At 34.2% G+C, this 12059-nt stretch overlaps 1 long non-coding RNA gene across 1 annotated transcript in view; it reads right to left on the bottom strand.

Moving 5' to 3' along the window:
• Positions 1-9581, bottom strand: part of LOC135228130 (uncharacterized) — an 86680-nt gene extending 77099 nt beyond the window's left edge. The window contains exon 1 of the long non-coding RNA XR_010318462.1: positions 8471-9581. This is a non-coding gene — a long non-coding RNA (uncharacterized LOC135228130). The remainder of the gene's footprint in view (positions 1-8470) is intronic.
• Between the last annotated feature and the right edge of the window lie 2478 nt (positions 9582-12059).

The raw sequence follows: 12059 nt of genomic DNA on the forward strand, positions 1-12059 counted from the left end.
GTGTGTGTGTGTGTGCCTCCATATCTCTATAACTTAGATTACTCCTTCTTAATATTTTTTTCCCATTTTTCTTGGAGGTTTGGGACTACGTTATGTACTGAGTACTCACTGTGTATAAGGCATTGAGCTAGGCATATAAAAGAGTCATTGTATTTCTTCTAACTTTTTATTTTGAAATAATCTCAAATTTACAGAAAAAAAATCAAGAATAATACAAAAAGCTTCCGCCAGATTTCCCAGTTGCTAACAAAACTGCGATTGTTTATCAGATTTGCTTTATCATTTATTCTCCCCTGTGTGTGTGTATTTCCCTAACTATTTTAAAGTACATCACAGCCATGATGCTCTTTTACTCCTAAATATTTCAGTGTGCACTTTCTGAAAAAAGAACATTCTCTTACATAACCACAGTAAAATTATCAAGTTCACATTGATCCAAAACTATAATCAAATCTATAAACTTAATTCATTTTCAGCAAATTGTCCCCAGTATTCTGCTTATAAGGAGAAAATATGTTCGGTTAAAAATCAATTTCAGTATCACGTTTCACGTCTCTTTATTTACCTTTAACTTGGACCAATTCTCCAATGTCTTTCAAGACCTTGATATTTTTTGAAGGTTACAGTTTACTTATTACATAAAAGGTCTCTCAATTTGAGTTTGTCTGATGTGTTTTCATCCTTAGATTAACCCTTCACATTTTTGGCAAGAATTCTACAAAAGTGAGGTGATGTCCTTCTCAGTGCTTTGTAGCATTATTGGTAAAATTAACTCTGATTACTGGGTAAAGTGGTGACTTCCAAGGTTTTTTCATGTCAAATCACTATTTTCCGTTTGTTACGAAAAAGGTATTTTATGGGGAGATTCTTTGAAAGTATGTAGATATCCTACTTCTTGTCTACTTTCACCAACTAGTTTAACATCGAATGATGATTCTTAGAATGTTTCTGAACAGGTGGTTTTCTAACTCGACAATTCCTTCTACACTTATTAGTCAGAATTGTAGGAAGGGAGCCCTAGTGGTCCAGTGGTTAAGACCTATGGCTGCTAACCAAAAGGTTGGCAGTTTGAATCCACCAGCTGCTCCTTGGAAACCCTATGGGGCAGTTCTACTCTGTCCTGTAGTGTCACTGTGAATTGGAATCAACTTGAAGGTGATGGGTTTTTCTTCTTTTTTTATCCTAGGGAGGGGTTTGTTTGTTTGTTTGTTTTTGTCCTCATTTAATCTGTACCTATGGATTACTGTTTTATGTAATGGGTCATAATCGATTATTTTTATTATTTATTCTGATGCTCAGATTGTACCATATTTGGCCAGTGAGAGCCCAATGAGCTGCCCTGTGTCATTTTGATATATCTCTGTCATTCTTTCAACACCCTATTGCTTTCTAGCACAATGAGATATTCAGGGCTTATCCTACAGTTTCCTGCCTCAACCCTGAAATGGGCCATTTCTCTAAGAAACCCTAGTCTCTTTTAATAGAGACTGATATTTAGAAACCAATATCTGGGTTCCAGGTTTGCTCACTGCTACCAAGTTGTTATTACTTCTAGCCCCTGTGACAGTTTTCAAAGAGTACTCCAAGTTCTTTGGCACTTTTCCCATTGAGAGGTGAATCTATATCCTCTCCACTTAAATTTGGATGAATCTGTGCCCACTTCACCAATAGTGTACTGTGGAAGTGTTAAAATGTGACTTCAGGGAATAAATCATAAAAAGCAATGTAACTTCCACTATTCTCTTGGAATGGTTATTCTCTGGCCACTCCATCTGAAGACACTCCTTCTCAGAATTCAGTAACATGCATTAAGAATTCCAAAGCACATTAAGTAACCACGTAGTAAGTGTACCAGGCGACACTCCCAGCTGAAACCATCCATTGAGTGTGTCGTAAGAGTGAATAAGCCTGCAGATGATTCCAGCCCACAACCACGGCGTTCTGGCAAGCTGTCACAGTATTCATTGTCTCTAAGCTGGCACTTAGTTGCACTTTCAAAAACCTGTTCCACCAGTCAATCTGTTCAGTACTTCTGAGTGGTGCAGTTTGTGATGGACAATTGATTCCCGTGATCATGTGCCCACTGCTGCACTTTCTTTGCCGTGGATCGGGTCCCTTGGTCTAATGTTACATTATGCAGGATACTGTACTGCTGGATCACACACTCTATAATAGGCTTGTTATTGTGTGCTGTCGAGTCATTTCTGACTCATAGCGACCCTATAGGACAGAGTAGAACCGCTCCATAGGGTTTCCCAGCCTAAAATCATTATGGGAACAGATCGCCAGGTCTTTTCTCCCATGGAGTGGTTGGTAGGTTCCAACACTTGACCTTTTGGTTAGCAGCCCAGCACTTACCCATTATGCCACCAGGGTTCCTTCTGTAATAGGCTAAACCCATCAAGTCAACTTCAACTCCTAACAACCCTATAGGACAGAGTAGAACTGCCCTCTAGGGTTGCCAAAGCTGTAAACTTTACAGAAGCCAACTGCCACATCTGTCTCCCATGGAGCTACTGGCGGGTTGGAATCACCCACTGTTTGGTTAGCAGCCAAGCACTTAACCAGTGTGCTACCAGGGCTCCTTTATATTAGGCTAGCCAAGGACAATTCCCATGGATTGCTGACAGTTGAGGGCTCTCAGTTTGCAGCACTTGCAGTAGCCAGGAGAAATTCCTTCAGTCCTAAGCTGTACCATGTTCACTATGACTCTTCTTTTCAATGCAGATATATCTGAAACTGATTACTATCAAAATATTCACTTATTTGCTCAATGATAGAATAGATCAAAATTAGTTTCAAAGTTGTCTACCCCAACCCACTGTGGTTTGAAAACCTAGTAACTGGAGTTTAGTATTAGGCTAGTTATTTCTTTTAGTCTCAGGGTATATACTTAAAGTACTGTGTTCAAAGGTTACTTGTGTTAATTTTGTTTTGTTTTCCTTTCAGTGTTTATATGTATATGTATGTGTGCATTCACTTGAAATACGATTAAATTCACTTGTGCCTGTTTGTATTCTATTTTATGTTTTTTTCTTCAATCACTGTTGAATTCTTCCATTCATTCATTCATTTTGGAATGCAAAATATTAACATGGTTCCAAAAGTCAAAACTACATAAAAAATGTACTCAGAGAATTATCACTGTTCTCCCTCATCCCTTTCACCCATTCCCACAACCTTAATTCTTACATCCTGGTTGCACACATTCCCTGTAGGTAAAGAATCCCACTAGTTTCTGGTATTTCTTCCTGTTTTTTTTTTTTTTTTTTGTGCTTGTAATTATAAGCAAATATATCTGTATTTTCTTATTTCTCCTTTTTTCTCACACTAAGGTTTTTTTTTAAGGTAGCATATTGTGATTAATATTTTTCTCTTTCCTTTTTTTTTAACTTACGTACATATTTTGGAAATCCCTCTATATAAATGAAATCATACAATAGATAATCTTTTGTGATTGGCTTTTTTCATTCAGCATAACACCTTGAGTTTTATCCAAGTTGTGAATATCAATAGCTCATTCCTTTTTATTGCTGAGTAGTATTCCACGGCATGGATGTGCCACACTTTAACCATGCATCTGTTGAAACACACCTGAATTGTTTCCAATATTTGACTATTATGAAAAAAGCTGCTTATAAACATTCATGTGCAGGCTTTTGTGTGGGCATAAGTTTATTTCTCTAGGATAATGCCCAAGGGTTCAAGGGCAGGCTATACAGCAGTTGTATAAAAAGTTGACATAATTCTGTCCAGAGTGACCATACCATTTTACATTCCCACCTGCAGTGTATGAGTCATTCAGTTTCTCTACATCTTCATCAGCATTGGATGTTATCATTTGTTTTTTAATTTAGCCATTCTGATAGCCTTGTAGTGATATTTCGTTTTGGTTTTACTTTGCCTTTCTCTAATGGCTAATGATGTTGAACACCTTTTCATGTACTTATTGGTCATCCGTATATCTTCTGCAGTGAAATGTCTATTCATGCCTTTGCCTATTGTCTAATTGAATTTTTTGTTTTTTTACAATTTTGAGAGTTTTATTTTACATATTCTAAATTCAAGTTCTTTGTCAGATACACAGTTTGCAAACACAATTGTAAAAATCTATAGAACTCAGACCTAGAGGAATAGTTCTTAGACTTGTCCCCAAAAGCATGGTCCATAAAAGTGAAACAAAATTGATATATAGATGCCATAAAATTATAAATCTTTGCTCTACGAAAGACCCTGAGAAGAGGATACAGCAACAAGCCCAAATAATGTTTTTCTAAAATTTCTAATTTAAAATTATTCGTTTTGTTTTTATATCACTAAATGTTTGAGAATATTAATCTATTTCAAAATGTTGGTTACACCTTCCTTCTGGGGTGTGTGTGTGTGTGTGTGTGTGTGTGTGTTGGAAATTTTTGTAAGCTGAAATATTTTTATCTTTGTAGAAATGAAAATTTTTTGTGCCTTTGCCTTTCATATAAAGGGCTATTGGTTTGGAGTGGTTTAGAATATTCTCAGTTGAAGAGTGACCTCTCGCCACCCCTCCCCCCCACCCTCACCCCTAGGCTTTGTCAGTGTAGGAAAATATAGTTTTCCTAATGTATGGCATTTGGGGAACAGTGGAGACAGGGATTTTGTGTCCTGTGATTTATTTTTATTTTTATCACATGGTATTCTAAATTTCCGCCTACTTGATTTTTTTTTTCTTCACTGCACAATTTCCAAAGTCAATTTCTCTTTTCCTTTTTGCCCTATTTTTTTCTAGAAGCAGTAACATTCCAAGACCACATATTTTCAAGTCCTTTATCTATAGTCAACGCATTGATAAATCAGGATTCTTTTTCAGTATTTTAACATTTAATGTGGATATTCTTGTTCTGGAGGTGATTTTAATTCAGTCTTAAGAGTTCTATTCTCTTCTTCCATCTTCCACACAGTTTTTTCAGACTCTTAAGCCTCTACTCTTTACAACATTTTAGTGGTAGTTCAAGTAATAGCTCTAGTAAAAAGTCATGTTTATTTTTCTACTTAGAGGAATTAAAAATTGTAATATTCTCTGTTTTCTGCTTATATTGAAGGTTTGGGATTTGTATGGGTTCTTTTGGTTGTTCTTGTTGATTTGTATAGTTACAGTTTTGAAGGATGTGTTGGGAAATTTGGATTTAGGTGGCCACCATTACTTCGGTTATACAGAGTCAATATATTTAACTTAAAGAATTATATTTTGTGTTTCATCTATAACCACCTAATTATGCATAGGAGAAAATATAAATCCCTTATGGTTTTGTCAAGATCTTTCACAATATAGCTCAATTTTCTTCTGCAGACTCATTGGCCAACATTTAATTCCCAGTGCCCCATTTCTATCTTTCTTTCTAATCTGTGCCACAGTTCTTAGCATCCCTGGACTTCGCCTTTTATTTCTCAGTTGTCTACCTTTCCTCCTCCTCCTTCCTCTCCAAAAGCGCCCTTGATTAACTTACTCACTGGTTAAAAATATTATTTGTCCATTGTATTTCTGTCTTTTCCTCTTTGTTGTAGTTCAATATTTACTATACGATTATGAAGAAAGGAATCAAGTTAGTAGCCACTGGCCCCCCCGAGACCTATAACACTTAGAAGGATCAGCAGAAGCAACATACAAGCAAGAGTATATTTTTATCTCTTTCAAAAGACAGTCACTGTGGAAGGAATACAGTCAACTACATCAATCATCTGTGAGTAATTAAAATTGAGCTCACACTTAGCATTTTGCTAATGTGTGGTGATCTTTTTCTTGGTAAACATTATGATTATCAAGCTCAAGTTTCTACAATAGTTCATATGCATTCTAAGAGTCATTTTAAAAACATAGGAAGTTTTAAATTATTAAAGTACTAATTTTTTTTCACAGCATGAATATTTTCTATTTTGATTAACCATTGTATGAAACATAATTAGGAGCTTGGACGCCAATTTCAATTTTAAAAAGAAGCCATGCTGTCAGAAGAAACTGATGTTTTCTAATTCGCAACTGTGGGTTTGACATTCATCATTTTTTCTTTTTTTTTTTTTTGTAATTTTGTTGGGGTAAAATATATATACCACAAAACTTACCATTCTGTTTTTAAGTGTACAATTCATTGTCATTAATTACATATCACAATGTTGTACAACCACCACCGCTATCTACCGCCAAAACCTTTTCGCCGCCAGAGGAAGCAGAAACTCAGTATTCGTTAAGCAACAATTCCCTGTCCCTCCCTCACCGCAGCCCCTGGTAACCACTTACCTACTTTTGTCTTTATGCATTTGCTTATTCTAGATACTTCATATGAGTGCAGTCATACAGTACTTCTCCTTTTGTGTCTGATTTATTTTATTAGCACAATATTTTTTAAGATTCATTCATGTCATAACATATATCAGAACTTCATTTCTTTTTATGGGTCAATAATATCCTCTTTTGTGTATAGTAATTACTGTTTTCTGTGTGTCTTACACATTTTCTGTCCTTTATTTCTTCCCATCTGGCCTTATTTTGTGCTTAGTTGATTTGTTTGTAGTGACCCATTTTGATTCTCTCTCATTTTCTTTGGTGTAATTTTTAACATACTTGCATTTCAGTTACCAAGGAGATTACATTTATCATATTAAATTTACAACAACCTCATTTGAATTGATACCAATTTAGCTTCAACATTATACAAAATTTATGTTCCTTTACAGTTCCAACTACTCTCTTTATGTTGTCGTTGTCACAAATTATATCGTTACATATCATGTGCCCAACAATATAACTGTATATTTTTATGTTTTTGTCTTTTATGTCTTGTAGGACATAACAAGTCCCATGAAATTACCTTTACTGGAGATCTTTGTTTCTTCATACATTACTTTCTAATGTCTTTTCATTTTAATCTGAAGGACTCCTTTAATTATTTCTTGAATGGAGAGTTTATTGGTTAAAAAACAAAAAACTCCCTCTACTTGTTTTTATTGGGAATATAAAAAAATTTTTTTTTTATCATAATTTATCCTTCATTTTTTAATGAAAGCTTTGCCAGATACAGAATTCTTGGCTGAGAGTTTTTTGGGTTTTTTTTTTTTTTTCAGTATTTTAAATATTTAATTTGACTTCCTTTTGGCTTACATGGTTTCAATATATCATTTTTGCAAAAATACTTGGTTATCGTCATAAAAAAGGAGGTTTAGTGAGGTGAAAAAGATGCTCTGTACAATTTAAATTCAGGAATTTCTTGCCCACAATTTTGCAATTCCTATTGTGTCTTTCAAACCCACCGCAAAACTAGAATTTGTTCTGGAGACCCACCTGGTAGAAATAAAAGCATTTTTTTCCTCCTTAGCCTAACTGTCACTCAGTTCCAAGAAAACCAGCTGGTTATCAGTTGTTATTTCTCTAGATACCTTAGCTTCCTACGGCAAATGAAAGTGATTGGGATTTTTGAGGCTATAGCAAAGGAAAATACTGGCTGACACCCGACTTTCTCTCTCACCATATCCTGGTTAGCAAAAATTTTGGCAGATATAACCTAGTAAACTGTACCACGTTCTCTTATGTGTAGTGTAAAAGGAATATTAATACAAAATGAACATATTTTCTTATATACGATCTCAGCAATTCAAAGGTCATGAAAGTAAAACTTGCTGCCACAGCTCCCAGCATTGTACAAATGTTCAGCTGTGTGTGGGTCCTACTTTTGGCATCATTCTTTCTTAAGTGAGCCCAATGCAGGGGCTTTCAGCTCCTGTCTTTTAATAACTATCATTTAGGCTGAAAAGCTTCCAGCCTAAGTTTGATCCAATGGATACTGATTGCTTTTGTGAAACTTGTTATTGCATTAATTGAAGTCCATTTAGTCTGTGTGGACAATGGCAGGGAGAGAGATACGAAGGAATTATTACTTGGCAAATTTCTATGATTAAAACAGCAAAGCAAAAAAGATGAATTTCATGTGGCTTAAAGTCAGATTAAGAGCCAAAAACAAGATGATGTCTGTTCCCATTTCACAAGGGAACATGACCATTTCTTTCTATGACTGGCTTTAATGGACAAGATTTTGGATCATGAGCTCAAACTGTTCTCTCACAGTGAATTTATAAGCTTGAAATAATGCCATGGGGATTAGCAAGGCACTACTTACTAGGCGTATGAATAGAACTTTAATTTTCATGGTTGAACATTAATTTTTCTAATTTTGGTTTCTCCTCTATAAATAGATTTGTATAGTTTCTGTCACGAATTTCCAGACTGTAATAAAATTAAAAAATAAACTTTAGTCTTTCTTTAATTAAAATGTACTTATGTTCTAAAACAAGCTTCTTTTGTACTTAGGCTAAAAGTTTTTGTTTCTCCCAACTCAGCTAACCTTCAGATCATCACTAAGAGCAGAATTATAGGATAATTTGACAAGCTTTTTGTAGTATTAAGAGTAGTTTTAAAAGCATCAAATTGTAGTGCTTCCTTAGCTACCTCACTCTTAAAGGTGCAAACAGGCTGTCATCGAAGAGGTTGGTGACTGTCTGACTTGTAAACATGTGCTGCTGAATGCTGTATCTATCCACAAGCTGTCTCCTGCCTCTGCAGATCGTTGTCATACTGAGTGATCACGCTTAGTTGCTGCTCCACATTGTGGCTAGTATCACAGCTCCAGAACACCTATTCAAAAAAATAAACATATGAGTAAATATGATTATGATTGGGAAGTGATATGAATCTGGTACTTTGTGTGTTCAGATATATATTTGTAAATGTGCAAAATTTTGGTTCACCATTAATAATGTCTTTTTTTCCAAAATATCACATATAGCACAGTGGATATGTTTGCTATTGATAAGTACAGCAAAATATTTGATTTAATATAAGTAATTTCTACCCCTTAAATAGAGACAATAACACAGAATAAAGATTTTTATGCTCAGATGTTCTTTCTCAAGTTTGTACATAAATATTGTCAATTATTCAATGACGGGGAGGAACTTTTAAATGTGTATTCTTATTTAAATAGGAAGAAAAAACATATTTGAGGGGAGGAGGTGCAAGAGTTAGAGGATGCAACAGTTGTGAGGATGGCGCAGGACCAGGCAGTATTTCGTTTTGTAGTACAAAGGGTCACTATGAGTCAGAACCAACTCGTGGCGCTTAACAACAACAATCTAAGCACATGGAATTGTAACCGACCCTATACTTTGCTTTTTCACCAATGGTTCTAGCTGATCTTTTAGGTTGATTTTCTACCTGAACCAATTTTTTTTTTTTAAGTAAAATCTCCATCATTTTCTTTTCTAATCATACAATGTTTAGGCTACTCAATTAAGTCAAACATTGGTTTATTTAACATTTCATTTTGAAAAAATTTTAGATTGACTGGAAGTATCAAAGATAGTACAGAGAGGTCCTTAATCCAGTTCCTTCCAATAGTTACAATTTACATAGTAGTATAATATCAGAACAAGGAAATTGACATTGGTATAATGTGTGCATACAGATCTGTCTTTTAGCACATCGGTGGATTCATATATTCTCCTAAACCAAGATACAGAACTGTCTTAGTCATCTAGTGCTGCTATAACAGAAATACCACAAGCGGATGGCTTTAACAAAGAGAAATTTATTCTCTCACTGTCTAGTAGACTACGAGTCCAAATTCAGGGCGTCAGCTCCAGGGGAAGGCTTTCTCTCTCTGTCGGCTCTGTTCTATGCAGTATTTGAGGCAATTTACTACATGAATTTCATTTTAAATGCCCATTGATATCAAGGTCATAGTTTCCCTTTAAACATACCTGCTATGTTTTGAAAATTCCTTTCTGACTTCCTATTTGATGTGTCAAAATATGAAGTTTCAGTTCTAGGTGCACTTTTTAGGTGAGCTTGAGAAGGATGATAGGTCTTAATGAAAAGTGAATTTCTTATGAATATATACAAATAAAAAATATTGATGTTTTCTATTATCTACTGACTTTGTAAATTCACTTTTAAACCATTATTAGTAATTAAAATTTTTCAGAATATTTTATCCAGTATCCACATAAATTTTTTAATTACAGAATAAATTTTAGTGAGTTTAATTGCATAGTAGACATATCTTTGTATTCTATGCAACAGAAAAAACATTTAAAAACATTTTGATACAGATATCTTCTATGCTATTTACACAATACAGAAAGGCATTGATGAGAGTTTAGACATAATACTAAAAAAGAAAACATTATAATTATTAGTAAGCATGTCACAATAAATCCATAGTTCTTAATTTTTTTAAAAAGTAAAATTTATGGTCAAATTTCTATCTTGATAGAGGTACAAAAGCAATTAATATAATCATATTTTTAAATATCCATTTGGTGGCATTAAATAGCATTGTAATTAATTATATGTGTAAAAATCTAGTATTTTTATTAGTTTATCAAATAAACCTTAGAAAAATAAAGATTTATGCTAAATTATTTTATGAAGTAAATTATAAATTAAACAACAAAATCAACTTTCTATGAACAAAAGTTATTAAGCATAATAGATAACACACCAAAATAATATGTATATTTTAACCAATACCCTAAGTGGATTCCCCTACCATTTTCCTATTCGGGAAATGAGAGATTTAAAAATACAGATGTCACCGGTTAATCATGTGATTAAAAGTAATTTTGACAATGTTATACATGAGTGGACTTCACTGATTTCATAAGCAAATGTTATTGTAAAGGCACACGTAAACAGCAAGCTTCCTGATTCATTGAGAATCACACAGATATTATAGTTATATACCTGTTATGGTGCATTAATCAAAAGATTTCAAAGAATTGTCCAGTTCATTTCACAGGCCATCGAAACCATGATATTCTTTTCCAGTTTCTCTTATAATTTGGGTATCATACTTTGAATACTGTACTAATAAATATTAATTAATAGTAGATGCTTTAGTAATCTTCAAGCTCACTAAATTGTCTACTTGGCCATAGTGAGACTCATGTGGCATATGCTAAACACAGCTATTTCCGTTAAAGTTAGTTTCTGTTTCTCATATAAACCTGCTGCAGGTGTTACTGCTATGCCTGGGAAGGAACATCCGTAAGTATTTAGTTCCTCCCTGTAGGCTATGAGTGACCATAGGGTCCATTTTCTGCATGTGTCCTTCTGAAATACTAACAGCATCTTCTTTCATTATCAGTGTTTGGATTATAAATTATATGGCCACCCCTGCTACTGATAAGTAAAAATAAGGAAAAAATGAAAAACTCCCCCAACAAATAGTGTGTTGATTCCCAAGCATCACTGCAGGGACACAAGTTTGCCAAAGCCTGGGTCCTGTAAACGTCAATATTATGATCATGGAGCTTAGGATTTAACTGAGAATCTAAGATTGAAATTAAAAAAAAAAAAAAGGATAATAAAGAGATAATAGCCTCACTTTCTAACAAGCATGTAACTAGCAAGTCGAAGCTATTCAATGTTAAGTCTAGACTATTGAGGCAGACTTCTTGGATTTCAACAGCAACTCTCAACACTGACAGGCCAGGTGATTAGGCAATTTACTTAGTCTCTCTAAGCTTCAGCTCCCTCATATGTAAAAGACATATACTAATAGTTTTCTATAGAAAAAAAAATTTTTTAGCATAGGATAATGCAAAGCAATTCATATCAAAGCATTTAGCACAATACCTGACACATGCTAAGCACTCAATAAAGAAATCAATTAATAAAGCACGTAACTCACAGTACAAACACATTTCTCAATATAATATGAAAGAAGTGCACATAGGCAGTCTATTCCCAGGATAGGATAAACTCCCAACTAACTAATTAAAACCAAAGCAGACATTATATATATATAAAAAAAAAATTATAAATATGTATAATTTAAGATTCCTAAACAATTAAGTCTCTATTTATTCATTCAATAAATATTTATTTAGAGCATGCTACAAGTAGATCACAGTGGCTTTTAAGTAATACTACCACACACACACACACACAAAACCAAACCTGTTGCCATCGAGTCAATTCCGATTCATAGAGACCCTATAGGACAGAGGAGAACTGCCCCATAGGGTTTCCAAGG

The sequence above is a fragment of the Loxodonta africana genome, chromosome 2 (assembly GCF_030014295.1).
Source record: "Loxodonta africana isolate mLoxAfr1 chromosome 2, mLoxAfr1.hap2, whole genome shotgun sequence".
NCBI classification, from domain to species: Eukaryota; Metazoa; Chordata; class Mammalia; order Proboscidea; family Elephantidae; genus Loxodonta; species Loxodonta africana.